Raw genomic sequence first — 16,294 nt, 5'->3', positions numbered from 1 at the left:
CATGTTTTTATCCGAGATTTTATTAGAAATTAAGCTATTCGATTGAGATGCGACAATTAGTACACGGTTGTGGAATAAATTCAATGAAGCAGGGTGCACATGTTTGTCGAATGAAAGGTGAATGAATTCTTCATATGCCCTATGGCAAAATCAATCTTCCGAATGAAAGACGTCCAACTCCAAAATATACAACGACCGAATATACAACAGCAATACGCTTCTGTCTAATAATTAAGCAATGTCTCCAAGAGCCAGCTAGTAGGTTGATGATGATCATAAATATAAAAATATTCTTCGCAAATATTCTCAATTTATAAGAGATATATATGAGATGTATATTTAGGAGAAATAGGATTTGAAATAGTATTGCGTATACTATTTGAATCAGGAATATTATATACCTTAATATATAGAAACATATTTCAGTAGTAAGTTACCCCAATTTATTGGTTTTGGAATTTGTCTACTATGAGTGACATCAGGCCAGGCAAAAACAAACAGTTTCCTATTAAATATTCTAACTGGGGAAGAAATGTGGATCAACAATATTAAGGGAAATTTAAATTTTTTTATTTTTATTCTTTAATATTCATTACATTTTACATTCGATAGGCTTAGTACAATCTTAATTTACAACTAATTTATTACTACTGTTCTGCTGTAGTTGCATTAGCACACAAGCAAGGCGAATGCGGGATAAATACATCAGTGTGTATTTCCTAAATTAAAATAAAACTAATCTACTAAAACTGCTTAAGCTAGAGTTAACAATACACTTGTATACTAAACAAGTTCGTGCGGTATGATTCGCTTCAATCTTCTGATTTCCTGCGTGATGTATAGTAGCTATATTGCTTCCACGTTACTATGATTTAGCAATCTTATTTCATGTTTTAGGGCAAAATCTTCATCACTTTGTGTATCCATTTATTTTCGAGGTCATCATGCAGCTCTTCGTTGGTTACGTAGCGATAAGCATTAGTAACTAATCGTAGAACTTTGTTTTGGGTGCGTTGGATTACTAGTTCGTTTGATGTCTTAGTGAAACTTCATATTTGCACCCCATTGGTCGAAATTGGCTTTATGATTGACTGATAAACCAATCTCTTTGATTTTAGGCCAGGTTGAGAATATCTTCCGACTAACCTAACTAAACTAACTGAGTAGAGTTGTTTGACTCTGAGTCTAATATGTTCTGGTTTTTGTCTACATGATTTTCCAGTTTAACCTACCATCCATATATATTTCGAGGTATTTGGCTGATTCTGCTTGAGGAATCGTGCATCCATCACTTGATATAATAATGTGTTTGTCATTTCGCAACTACGCAAAAATTAACATGGACAGATTTGGAGCTATTGAGCTGTATTTTCCAGTCTATAGTCCATTTGTAGATTTTGTTGATCGTTTGTACTTGTACTTTTTCTACAGCCCTAGACAATGATAACTGTGCCGTCGGCAAATGTTTGTCCAACTATTGTTTCCTTTGTTGTTGGGATATCAGCAGTATAGAGCAGATATGGGAGTGGTCCTAAGACACTGTTCTGTGGAACTCCACTCGAAATAGATTTAAGTATTGAGAATTACCCTTCATGCGAGGCTCCAAATTGACTTTCGAAAAGTTACGATTCCAGCAGCCGGGAGTAATTCCGCGGTAGCAGTTTGCTCGTTGTGTGAGATCCAAAAAATTAATATATGAATATATTATTTACTACGATTTAGAATATGGAAAGAGATTGTATATCATAAAATGTTTGAAAATATTATCAACCTAAATATCATCAACTCTGATAGTTCAAACTAACACATATTGTAGGAAATACTGAAAAATTAAAACAACTTTATGGAAAATATTTTGATTGATCTTGGATATCATATATTTTCTTAGTAAATATGAAATAAATTCGTACTAATTGTTTGTGAAGCGTATATTTGCATATGAGTGTCTGGTTTTATCGCATACAAAATCAAATTTTAAACTGCGTGTCGTTCGTAATCTCGAATATGTTAACGGGCGTTCCCTGGTTGTTTTTCAATTATAGAAAGTTTCATATCGAATGAATGTCAGGTCGGACGGACATAAAAAGCGACGGGAGAATAAGAGAGCAACATGTAATATAAGACGATGCCCTAAAGTTTTACAGCCGAACCGAAATGTCCAGGGAACGGGAGACAATGACACTAAAATAAACGGACATTCCCCAATCCTCAGACTGGCTATCGATAGCGGCCAACACTGGCAATAAATGTTGACTCTTTTGTCTCCAAATCCTCCGCTGCCTCCGCAAACATAACCCAGGGGCGTTCTGCGCTACTTATTTGATTTATTTATAAATTATCCCGTTCCATTCCTCAATATTTTTGGGTTCATTATTAAACTGTCAAATGAAAGGTTTTGCAAGTCACCAAACTATCATTAATTTTTTTCAATTCCTTTTCAATTTCAATTTTCATTTTCACTTGCACATTCTTAATTTTCATATTATTAAATTATATCTCAGTAATATTACTAAAAATAGCATACAACAATACTATACTTGTACAATAATTACTATGAGTAATATTATGCAGTCTTAATTATTAAAAAACTAAATATTTGCGAATTATAATCTGTTAGGTTATTCTAGCAGAGTGACCTAATTTTTTATATATTTCAAAGTGTCCTTTTTACTAATGAGGGTTTCTCTGGACTGGACCTACAGTTTACCATGGGCTCCGAACCAGAATCCTCGGCAATAACTCTACCAACTGGCGAATGATCAACGTAGAAATCATCCCAGAAGACATCCCGTCTTACCCAGCCTGGTTACTGGCGTGACTGCGATCAAAGAAAATGTCCTTGAAGGATTTTGCACTCTTGCCTAGGACAATCACAAATATTTAACAATCACAAACATAAGTTTACGAGCATGCTCCAGCGGGATTCGAACCCGAGACTATTGTAACAGTATGAGGACCGTCCTGTCCCCTTTACTACTACTTCACCAATCAAGCCGGCTGCTCTGCTTTTGCACTAAAACCTCACTCTATCAGCTTAAAAGGTTTTGTCCTCTTGTATATGGTAAAGAAGTTTTTGTTTATGACTCTGTTCAAGTTTTAAATAGCCTGGTTAACAGTGTCCATTTCCAAATCTATATAGAGATCACTATTAATAAAGAACCACTTCGAAACTCTTAATTATGCGCAGATTGAACTTAATATCCGTTACTTCTTTCTTCTTCTTTATATGGCCATTGCAGCGCAGCCTCGCATACAGTTTCATTCAATATTTTACTATATTAATATGAAATAGCGTATTATTTATTGTGATAGAGGTGTGTTTATTTTCTTTATTTTTAAAATTGACGCAGAGATATGGATCTATTATAGCAGTATCGCCAGTAAAGGCATGTTTAAATAGTTTCTAAATATGAGATTTTAGCAGTTTTGTAAACTGCCTGTGAAACGTAAGATGATTAAAAGAAGATTAAAAGTAAAAGAAGATTAAAAATTACGTGCCTCTTTCAATACCTCATCAAATACCTGCGTCATATCTAGAAAAAGAGCAAAATAAACTCGTCTTTCTTCATTTGAGCTTTCAGATATATCCATAATTCTAGCTTAACTATTTTGATGCAAATATTCTGTTTCTTCAGTTAATTATTTTGATACATTTTGGGCTCTCGCTTGAGCGTTTTAGTACCATTTAAAGAATGTATAATTGTTCGATAAAATATTATATAGTTAAGTTTCATCAATACCATAACCTATCAATATCTGGTAATATTGTATTAGCATCATCAATTTTTCTCTTTTTTTTAATGGAATGCATTCATTACTTTTAAGGTATATTTGTTTGTAACTAAAGAAACTTGGCAAATTTGGCATAGAATGCAAAAAAGTAGTAAGGCAGACATGTAAAAAGATGAGGGATTGGCAGCTCCCACCATTTTATATGAATTATGGCCCAAGAGAAATTTTTGCGATGTAGATAAAGTTAGGTTGATTGGTTGGACAATATGTTTAGCCATATTTCTATTGAAGGTAGTAGCATTTAAATATTTACATCATAATTTATTTCAATTTTAATCAATTTCTAAATTATTATTACTTTGCTTTGATAGCTCAGAGTTTTCTGAGAAAAAAACTCAAGAATTTCAGGAATTTCAATAATTTCCTGATGCCAACATTTTCGTCAACATATGAGCACTAAAGATATTCTGCTTGTGACAATGCCAATCCAACAAACAAAACTGAAAAGTTTGGTGCTTTTGATCTGTGATTTTTGTTGGTTAACAGTTTCATATTAAAATTGAATATTTAGGAACAGCAATTTCTTTTATAGTTTTTTGATAAATGTTAACAATCTAGTAGCATTTTAGAATACCAATAAATGCCTCTATGAAAAGAAAATAAATTTACTTAAAATTTATAAGCTACAAATGTTGCCTTTACCACTGCAGCAACCAAGCCGGATATTAAAATATATACTTTGTTGCTAAAATATGCAACTAATTGTTTATAAAAAAATTAAATAGCAAATAATACAACACCCAATGAAATCACAAATAGGTTTACACCACAATACACTGTTATCACAATATCAGTTCATGCTATTAAATATGGATAATTTATATTGATCAATACATCATATAACGTAATGGTGACGAGAGCTAAATATATATGCAATATAAATTGATTCATAGGATATGATTAGCTATAGAGCATGTTTACACCATGGTGTGATCTCCAAACATAAATAATGAACGTGAGAAAGAAACGTCGGGCACACCACTGGTCAGTTTTTGTACAAAATGTCCCTTATTGTGACCAGAAGCCATCAAACTCCCGAAAAGGGCCTAAGGAGGGATAGTTAATTGATTCTCTGCTATTGCGCCTGATGCCTTGTACAGATAAACGGATAATTGATTTTTGCCTAACGATCGATTCGAACGAAATTGTTTTTCCACTGTCAGCTCTTTATTTCCCAGGCGAGAGCATTTAGGCAGCACCAATTTGGCGTTACATAAAATGTTTATAGCAGCATTAATTCGGTAAATAAATATTACCGTTAAAACGAAATTTGTTTCTCTCTCCGGATGGTATTATGATTCAATTTGGACATGTGCTTACTTTTAGGTGCCTGTATTTATCTTGATCAGCGACATCCTTTCAAACACATTTAGAGCTTGTTATGATGCTATTCCTACATATCTCAATTGTCGGTTTTGCTTTTAGCAGTTTAGATAGCAGTTTAGATAGAACTGCTTTGAGGTTAGTTCATTGAACAAGGAAATAACAAGGATATCTTGTTAATAATTAAAGGTACGAATATTCACTCTTAAAATACGTCTATTCCCGCATAAAACTTATACATAAAATCTAAACTTCAAATACGAACTTTCCCAATGGCCACCCTGTATTTAGGCAATAATTTAACATATGAAACCGACAACTCAATAGTCCATTTTGCATTTAGCAGTTTAGATGTGGTGATTTTGATGTATTCAATGTGCTTATTTTTGTGCTTTGAGGTTAGTTAATTGAACAAGCAAATAACAAGGATATCTAGTTAATAATTAAAGGTACGAATATTCACTCTTAAAATACGTCTATTCCCGCATAAAACTTATACATAAAATCTAAACTTCAAATACGAACTTTCCCAATGGCCACCCTGTATTTAGGCAATATTTTAACATATGAAACCGACAACTCAATAGTCGATTTTGCATTTAGCAGTTTAGATGTGGTGATGTCGATGTATTCAATGTGCTTATTTTAGTAATAAAGAACTGCTTTGAGGTTAGTTCATTGAACAAGGAAATAACAAGGATATCTAGTTAATAATTAAAGGTACGAATATTCACTCTTAAAATACGTCTATTCCCGCATAAAACTTATACATAAAATCTAAACTTCAAATACGAACTTTCCCAATGGCCACCCTGTATTTAGGCAATATTTTAACATATGAAACCGACAACTCAATAGTCGATTTTGCATTTAGCAGTTTAGATGTGGTGATTTTGATGTATTCAATGTGCTTATTTTAGTAATAAAGAACTGCTTTGAGGTTAGTTCATTGAACAAGGAAATAACAAAGATATCTAGTTAATAATTAAAGGTACGAATATTTACTTTTAAAATACGTCTATTCCCGCATAAAATTTGTACATAAAATCTAAACTTCAAATACGAACTTTCCCAATGGCTACCCTGTATTTAGGCAATATTTTAACATATGAAACCGACAACTCAATAGTCGATTTTGCATTTAGCAGTTTAGATGTGGTGATTTTGATGTATTCAATGTGCTTATTTTAGTAATAAAGAACTGCTTTGAGGTTAGTTCATTGAACAAGGAAATAACAAGGATATCTAGTTAATAATTAAAGGTACGAATATTCACTCTTAAAATACGTCTATTCCCGCATAAAACGTATACATAAAATCTAAACTTCAAATACGAACTTTCCCAATGGCCACCTTGTATTTAGGCAATATTTTAACATGTGAAACCGACAACTCAATAGTCGATTTTGCATTTAGCAGTTTAGATGTGGTGATTTTGATGTATTCAATGTGCTTATTTTTGTGCTTTGAGGTTAGTTAATTGAACAAGCAAATAACAAGGATATCTAGTTAATAATTAAAGGTACGAATATTCACTCTTAAAATACGTCTATTCCCGCATAAAACTTGTACATAAAATCTAAACTTCACTTTCCTAATGGCCACCCTGTATTTAGGCAATATTTTAACATATGAAACCAAGAATTAAATAGTCGGTTCTCGATCAGGTTTGGTTAACGTTGTGTAATACAGTACTAAATGAAAAGTTGAGATTTTGACTTAAACACTAATATAATACTATTAAATATAACACAATTAAATATAGATGTGATGTAATTACCTCTTCTGAAATTCTATACAACTTTAGACTTTTTCCTATGTTGAATTAGAGCTTTTGGTTTATTGATCATTCGTCAATTTTACCTTCCAGAATTTGTTTACTTTGCAGTGTTGCAATGATATGATAGAAAATTATTTTCAGGGTCACAAATTGATTGCGGCTTTAATAGGTTATTTCGAAAAGGAACGAGATAACGGAGACCCCCTTTTGCAGGTAAATTCCGTTCGAGAGGTAATTATTGATGATATTAAATAATATAAGTCAGTCCAATTTTATTGAAAATATTTTTAGCGGGTTGCTATCATGCTAAATATTATTGTGGGTACTGTGAGTAAAATTACTTACAAAATAAAGAATAATACGATAGATTTACCACGATAGAAAACCCGTCTACATATAAAGTGGCTGACGAATCTTGACATTGCCTCTATTCGATGCCAAATATATGAAATGTATAAGAATAGTAAGTACACAAACTATTTTATCGATATAAACATAATTTAGTAAAATCATTTTAGAGAAAATTATCTCTCTGGAAAGTATACATAAAAGAGTTAGGGTCATGCAGCTTTTTGAGTGATGTAAGACATCCTTTCATACACTATTTCAGGACATATAGTTTAAATGGTGTAAAGATGGCCCTCGAAGAGGTTTAATGGAACTTCCAGACATTACCTTAAAAATAATTCAGTTAATGGCATAAAATAATATAAGAAACTTGAATATTTCAAAATGGTTCATTGTGGCACTCTTGGCAAGACAATAACAATAAAAGTGTAAAGAAAATAAAAATTGATGGAAAAAGGTAAAAGTTACAATAGCATTCAATTGGGTTTTGTTGGTCATTATATTTATTAATAGTTAATTGTAGATATATTGCTGGTTGAGAACGATATTCGATCAAAAACTGTTTGGATATGTGGAAGGAAGCTTGTCAACCATACACCTTCGGTTTGGATGAACTCGATAAGTCATACAAAGGAAGTAATTGATAAATGGTGTATTTTTATAATATATTTTTTTTTATAAAAATATATACTGTTTCATATCTGTTTTTTAAAAATTATTTAGAATGCTTAAATGCTTACTCTACGTTTAAAGGAGACCCATTTTTTGGTGGAAAAATCTTTTTTTTTTAATTATCTTAGTGTAATGTAAAAACTATGTAAATACTACGAAAAAAAAAAGATTTTGAGTAAATAGTTCGCTAAACCTTCACCTATTTTTCGTCACCAAATTAATTAATTTATTAATAAAAAAATAATTAATAAATGGTAGATAATAAGTTTTAGCACTTGTAATTCAATTTTCAGGAATTAGGAAGAAATTAAACGCTATGTCAATACGCAAACATTCAGTATATTCATAATTTGATGGGATGCAGTCAAAGTAATTTTTCTAGTGAACCGCTATTTTTTCACAGCACAACATCATTCAGCATTATTTCATTTCTTCGACATATTTTATGGAGACAACTACATTGTTGTTGAACGATTTAAATGGTGTTATAATATCGGGAAGACGACGAGAAGAATGGAGAAGCGGAACGAACAGGAAACGACAGATATGCCGATGCTCCATTATTCGCCCCGATCCAGCGAAAAGAACAAGCGAACATCGGACGAAATGGATCAGAAATGACAATCGCGAATCGCTTTCCGCATCCGTTGATGTTGTCGATACGAGGGGCCATTATTGTTATTAAAAATGCTTTTATTCGACGGATATTCGGCGTTCGAACAGCGCGTTTTATCTCTACAGTTTCTCCTTCTCCCTTCCTGGCGTATTGCGGAACGATTTTCAATTGAGAAAATGGGATGGCAGCGCGATTATGGCTCTATTATTTTCCGCTGATGCAAAAACATATTTTTTCTTCATCGGTTTCTGTTTTAACTTTTTTTTGGGAAAGTTATATACTTACCAAATCATTGTATTTAATAATTATTCAATTGTACTTATTAAAATAAAATACTGAAGAAACCTGTGCTTGAAATTTCACCACAACTTATTAATTAATTATATAATAAGTTGGTGCAGAAATTATAAATTATTTGTTACCTGCAAAATTCGGTTAGAGCTTTGTTAAGAAATATATTTACTAATGAAAGTTGATATTATAGGAAGTTAATACTATTTACATTTATAGAATAATCTTAATAAATTTTAGAATTACCTCTAGTACAATGATATAATATGTCTCCAGAAGCATATCAATTACAATCAATTCTAAAGCACGAATACTTTTTTTGAGCTGTCCTCTGTACACCTAACATCATATGAAATCAAAAGCAGACTTCGAAATCTAAATATCTTGTTAGTGAAGAGAATACGCGATTCCTATTGTTCTTGAATTTTGTTATCGGGCTTTTCTTTTGCGGCTCTATAAAGGTTCGGGTAAAGCGGATACATTAATTTGTTCTCTATATAAAAAATGCCAAGTGTAGCTTTGGGTGACCATACCATTCTCAATCGTTTTTTTATAAAAACTTGTCATAACTCTTTAGTAGTTTCAACAATACGCGAATAACCGAAAGTAACACAAAATCTTAAATTTTTTTTTACTCTTTGTGATTTCACAATCTGCCCTACAGGCAATAAGTATTTCTTATGTCTGTATTATATTTACATGGCATGCAGAAAATCACTTCATTAAGCGATCTTCTGTATAAAATATTAACTTAATTAATTAGTCTTATTCTAAAGGTTATTCTAAAGTTTATATATGTCCATTAATCAGATCAAGTGGTGTTAAATGTTTTAGTCTACGCACTTCACTATCACGTCGCATATTTAGCTGATTAGCGAGTACATTGGGATGCACCGACAGTCTTTCGAAATACTTCACACAAACACGTTGAATTACACTCGTTATAGATTCTAGAGGAATATCGCGTTGTATCACTTTATTTGAAATATAGTACGGAGCACTAACAATGGCACGCAACACTTTATTTTGGAACCGTTGAATGATGGATATATTAGATTTGCTAGCGGTACCCCATAGTTGGATTCCATATGACCAAATAGGCTTGAGTATAGACTCATACAGCAACACCTTGTTATCTGATGATAACTTGGATTTGCGCCCGATGAGCCAATACATTTGATATAATTTCAGACAAAATTGTTTTCGTTTATAGAGTATGTGCTTCTTCCAAGTTAGGTGTCGATCTAAGTACAAACCAAGATATTTAACTTGCTCTGCTAGGGGAAGTTGATGATGATTGATATTCACTGGTGGACATGTTCTTCTACGCAGGTTAAACGTTACATGGGTGGACTTTATTTCATTGACTTTAATGCGTCCATGTCTTCAACCATAATTGTATTTGATCCAGGTGGGTTTGTAGGTATATTGATGCTGTGACCGGATCTTCATGGGATGCCAATATTGCTGTGTCGTCTGCGTATGTTGCCACAGTAGTTATTTTTGTGGTGGTAAGATCGGCCTTATACAGAAGATACAGTACTGGACCCAATACACTACCTTGCGGAACTCCTGAATATATGGGATTTAATTCGGTATGTTCATCGCCTTGATTTACAATAAAATGTCTATCATTGAGATACGATTTTAATAACTGATAATCCGGATGAAATCTTAAATAGCACTGCTTATTTTATTAATCTCCTAGAACATCAACAATCTGCCATGGGCATTAAGTATTATTATATGATTTCAGTTATATAATTTAACCATCCTGACATGTAAAAGATCACTTCATTAAGTGATTTGCTGTACAACTTATAATCTAAATCTTATTCTAGATGCTATTTTTGCTTATTTTAAAGTCTATCCTAACTCTATGTGTCTATTAATTAGTTCGTATGGTAGTTTGCGTTTGTACCCATGCACTACACTGTCATAGCGCACATTTAACTGTTTGGCGAGTGCATTGGGATGCACTAATAATCTTTCAGAGTATTTTGCATTAACACTCCAAATCACACATCGTTCTATAGGGATATAGCGCTGAAACAGCTTGTTGGACACGTTATATGGGGCATCGACAATGACTCGCAACACTTTATTCTGGAACCTCTGGAGGATATCTATGTTAGATTTGCTTTTTTTTGCTAATAGTACCCCTCAGTTCAATACCATAAGTCCAAATGGACCTAAGTATTGATTTACACCCTATCAGCCAGTATGGTTTAGTTTAAGACCAAGCTGTTTGCGTTTTGGTACTATATGTTTTTTCCATGTCAAACGTCGATAGCAAAAATTCATTTCTGGAAATTCATTACCAGATATTTAACGTCGTCTGCTTGCGGAAGTTCATGATGATTCAGTTTTACTGAGGGACATGTTCTTGTACAAATGGTGAATGTCACATGTATAATTTCTGTTTTAATTTCGTTTTAAATAAAAAATTTAGGTACTTTGCTGTAAAAAAAAGGTTAAATATATTTATTCAGAATATTGGTCATTTGATTGCATACATCTTATCCATCTTTCAGGTATATTACGAATGTCATCCCAAATAAGAACATTTTTGTCATTTGAACAAAGCCTTTCAGCGAGCCATTTTCTAAATTCTTCGAAATTGTGCTCTCCAGGTGCATGTTCCAGTGGTGCTAAAAGTTGATATTCGGAGGGATCAAGGTCTGGAGTGTATGGTAGATATAGGCCTACTATCTACTGTATAGATCTACGATCCATTTAAGTGCTTCCAACGCTTCCTTCACCGGTTTTGCTTTATGAGACGGGGCGCGTTATCGTTCTGTAAATAACTTTACGGTGTCTTTGTGCCAATTCTGAACGATTTTTGATTAATGCATGGTTCAAATTAATCATTTGTTGTTGCTAGCGATAACTATTAACTGCTTCACCAGGTTTGAAGAGTTCACAATACACCACACCACTCGCTGCCTAGAAAACACAGAACGTTCTCTGTCTTGCACATCGAAATCAGCACTTTTTAGTTTTCTAAACCACGTTACATATATCTTTAAAGTAAGGGCATGTTCATCGTAAGCTTCTACTAGCAAAAGATGAATTCAGCGGTTTTTTCTTTTGATTAAATTAGGAAAATAATGCGTGAGGTAATGCATCTTGTCAGGCAGGAAAATTGACTTTTTAAAAGAGTCATGACGATGAGTAATGAGCTATGGTGATGTTAGTTTCACAAAATATAACATGGGTGCTACAAAGCTTTCCAAAGCACTGTTAACGGTATTTTTGCAATAATATGTCATTAAATCATTACACAACACGCTGTCAATCCCATCATACACTCAAAAAGAATAGCCATGAATATTCTGATTCGGTGTTATTGTGGATGACTCTCCTAGACTAACCCATGACTATTTACACTGAAAATTGTCGTAGTAAACCCACTTTTTGTGGCCACATGGTCAAATATGTCACTCATAACACTTTCTTTTATTTTCTGGTAAACAATGAAACCACAATATTGAACCGACATTTTCAGTCAATGCCTGTGGTAACAATTCCCTCATTTTTGATCTTTGCCATCATATCTAAACGTTTGGAAGCACTTGGTTCCATCAACTGCTAGGCTGTCTGTCTGCTCAGTTATTAGAGAGTGTATGTTGGATTTTCACCCATTAAATCTTCCAATTTATTGTCTTCGAACTTGTTTGGTCCTCAAGGCTATTCTTTTCTATTGACATCAAAATCCAGCAAATAGCACCAGATATTTTCATTAACTGAGTCCTTTTGAATAAATATTGCAAACTTAAGTATGAAAATCGTTAAAATAAACTTCTTTTAGCAAGAATAAATTTGCTTCGTCTCAAAATTCGAAAACAATCCGTTCGAAACCGCTCACTGTATTTACCAGCCTCCCCCTCAGCAACGACGTTAAGTTCGTAGCCATTAATTCTACCAGAATCGATTAACCAATAACACCAGATATTTTCATTAATTGAAATGCAAATTTCGACGGGCCGGAATAAAAATCCATCCACTCGAAGCGGAAGTGTGTTAAAGATGAGAAATAGACGATCCCCGAGCGGGAGCCCCGGAGGGTTTTGTTTTTGCTTGTTTCGAATAGAGAGTCTCGTCGTTGCGCCTTCAATATTTGAATATTTCAGTTTTCAATTAATTAGTATCTTTCATTTTCGAATTCCATTTAGTCGTCGTCGTACTCCACCCCCCCTCGTCCCGCGACCCCTCGCTCCTTCGAGCCGTCCTAATTGATTTCATTATTATTGCAGTCTCGCAGTCCTTCCGGAACGATGTTCGTTGTCGTTTTGATCTGGTTTCGACTTTTCCGACGGTTAAAATTCCCAACTTTATCCGGGGTTCCGTATTGAGTGAGAGCCGAACTATTCGGGCTTCAATTAAACATGTGTTTCAACGACATAGACTCGGCAGAGATAAAATCGATCGACAAATATATGTAACTAGCTAAAAATATGAACGAAATGTTTAGTTTCAAAACAATAGTAAAGCTAAGTTTAAAATTTGAATGTACTTAATTTTATTGCGTGTAAAACATATTCACAGAACATATGCTGAGGGATAAGGAGATAGACGGAAACCTATTTCCTATACTAACAACTTTATCATTCGAATTTTCGATAATTTCTAAGAACTTCTCTATATACTTCATGATGATAGTGTTATCATCTAGCAGCTTTTTCACTATGACTTTGATTATACTTTGAATTAACTTGAATTAAATTTTTTTTCTAACTAGGCTTGTTCTTGTCCATGTTTACTCTTTACAAATTAACGCTTGAACGTATCAATAGTTGCAGGTCTCTATCGCTATCTTGGTTTAAACCACTTAAAAGAAGTAATCTGTAACGGCAATTAGTAATTCTGAATTTTGATTGCGTGTGAAACATATTCACAGAATATATGCTGAGGGATAAGGAGATAATTGAAAGATTCAGGGTACAGCTAGATAATAGAAGCTTCTTTTAAACCGTGACACCAAATATACGGAAACCTATTTCCTATATTTACAACTTCATCATTCGAATTTTCGATAATTTCTAAGAACTTCTCAATATACTTCATGATGATAGTGTATATCATCTAGCAGCTTCTTCAGTATGACTTTGATTATACTTTGAATTAACTTGAATTAAATTTTTTTCTAACTAGGCTTGTTCTTGTCCATGTTTACTCTTAACAAATTAACGCTTGAACGTATCAATAGTTGCAGATCTCTATCGCTATCTTGGTTTAAACCACTTAAAAGAAGTAATCTGTAACGGCAATTAGTAGTTCTGAATTTTGATTGCGTGTGAAACATATTCACAGAATATATGCTGAGGGATAAGGAGATAATTGAAAGATTCAGGGTACAGCTAGATAATAGTAGCTTCTTTTAAACCGTGATACCAAATATACGGAAACCTATTTCCTATATTTACAACTTCATCATTCGAATTTTCGATAATTTCTAAGAACTTCTCAATATACTTCATGATGATAGTGTATATCATCTAGCAGCTTCTTCAGTATGACTTTGATTATACTTTGAATTAACTTGAATTAAATTTTTTTCTAACTAGGCTTGTTCTTGTCCATGTTTACTCTTAACAAATTAATGCTTGAACGTATCAATAGTTGCAGATCTCTATCGCTATCTTGGTTTAAACCACTTAAAAGAAGTAATCTGTAACGGCAATTAGTAGTTCTGAATTTTGATTGCGTGTAAAACATATTCACAGAACATATGCTGAGGGATAAGGAGATAATTGAAAGATTCAGGGTACAGCTAGATAATAGTAGCTTCTTTTAAACCGTGATACCAAATATACGGAAACCTATTTCCTATATTTACAACTTCATCATTCGAATTTTCGATAATTTCTAAGAACTTCTCAATATACTTCATGATGATAGTGTATATCATCTAGTAGCTTCTTCAGTATGACTTTGATTATACTTTGAATTAACTTGAATTAAATTTTTTTTCTAACTAGGCTTGTTCTTGTTCATGTTTACTCTTAACAAATTAACCCCTGAACGTATCAATAGTTGCAGATCTTTATCGCTATCTTGGTTTAAACCACTTAAAAAAAGCAATCTGTAACGGCAATTAGTAGTTCTGAATTTTGATTGCATGTGAAACATATTCACAGAATATATGCTGAGGGATAAGGAGATAATTGAAAGATTCAGGGTACAGCTAGATAATAGTAGCTTCTTTTAAACCGTGATACCAAATATACGGAAACCTATTTCCTATATTTACAACTTCATCATTCGAATTTTCGATAATTTCTAAGAACTTCTCAATATACTTCATGATGATAGTGTATATCATCTAGCAGCTTCTTCAGTATGACTTTGATTATACTTTGAATTAACTTGAATTAAATTTTTTTTTAACTAGGCTTGTTCTTGTCCATGTTTACTCTTAACAAATTAATGCTTGAACGTATCAATAGTTGCAGATCTCTATCGCTATCTTGGTTTAAACCACTTAAAAGAAGTAATCTGTAACGGCAATTAGTAGTTCTGAATTTTGATTGCGTGTGAAACATATTAACAGAATATATGCTGAGGGATAAGGAGATAATTGAAAGATTCAGGGTACAGCTAGATAATAGTAGCTTCTTTTAAACCGTGATACCAAATATACGGAAACCTATTTCCTATATTTACAACTTCATCATTCGAATTTTCGATAATTTCTAAGAACTTCTCAATATACTTCATGATGATAGTGTATATCATCTAGTAGCTTCTTCAGTATGACTTTGATTATACTTTGAATTAACTTGAATTAAATTTTTTTTCTAACTAGGCTTGTTCTTGTTCATGTTTACTCTTAACAAATTAACCCTTGAACGTATCAATAGTTGCAGATCTTTATCGCTATCTTGGTTTAAACCACTTAAAAAAAGCAATCTGTTACGGCAATTAGTAGTTCTGAATTTTGATTGCGTGTGAAACATATTCACAGAATATATGCTGAGGGATAAGGAGATAATTGAAAGATTCAGGGTACAGCTAGATAATAGTAGCTTCTTTTAAACCGTGATACCAAATATACGGAAACCTATTTCCTATATTTACAACTTCATCATTCGAATTTTCGATAATTTCTAAGAACTTCTCAATATACTTCATGATGATAGTGTATATCATCTAGCAGCTTCTTCAGTATGACTTTGATTATACTTTGAATTAACTTGAATTAAATTTTTTTCTAACTAGGCTTGTTCTTGTTCATGTTTACTCTTAACAAATTAACCCTTGAACGTATCAATAGTTGCAGATCTTTATCACTATCTTGGTTTAAACCACTTAAAAAAGCAATCTGTAACGGCAATTAGTAGTTCTGAATTTTGATTGCGTGTGAAACATATTCACAGAATATATGCTGAGGGATAAGGAGATAATTGAAAGATTCAGGGTACAGCTAGATAATAGTAGCTTCTTTTAAACCGTGATACCAAATATACGGA

This window comes from Rhynchophorus ferrugineus, unplaced genomic scaffold (assembly GCF_030347505.1).
Source record: "Rhynchophorus ferrugineus isolate W39M unplaced genomic scaffold, kcgeb_rfMv2 rfM3, whole genome shotgun sequence".
NCBI lineage: Eukaryota > Metazoa > Arthropoda > Insecta > Coleoptera > Curculionidae > Rhynchophorus > Rhynchophorus ferrugineus.
The sequence above is the reverse complement of the archived record's forward strand: the minus strand, read 5'-3'. Positions refer to the sequence as shown.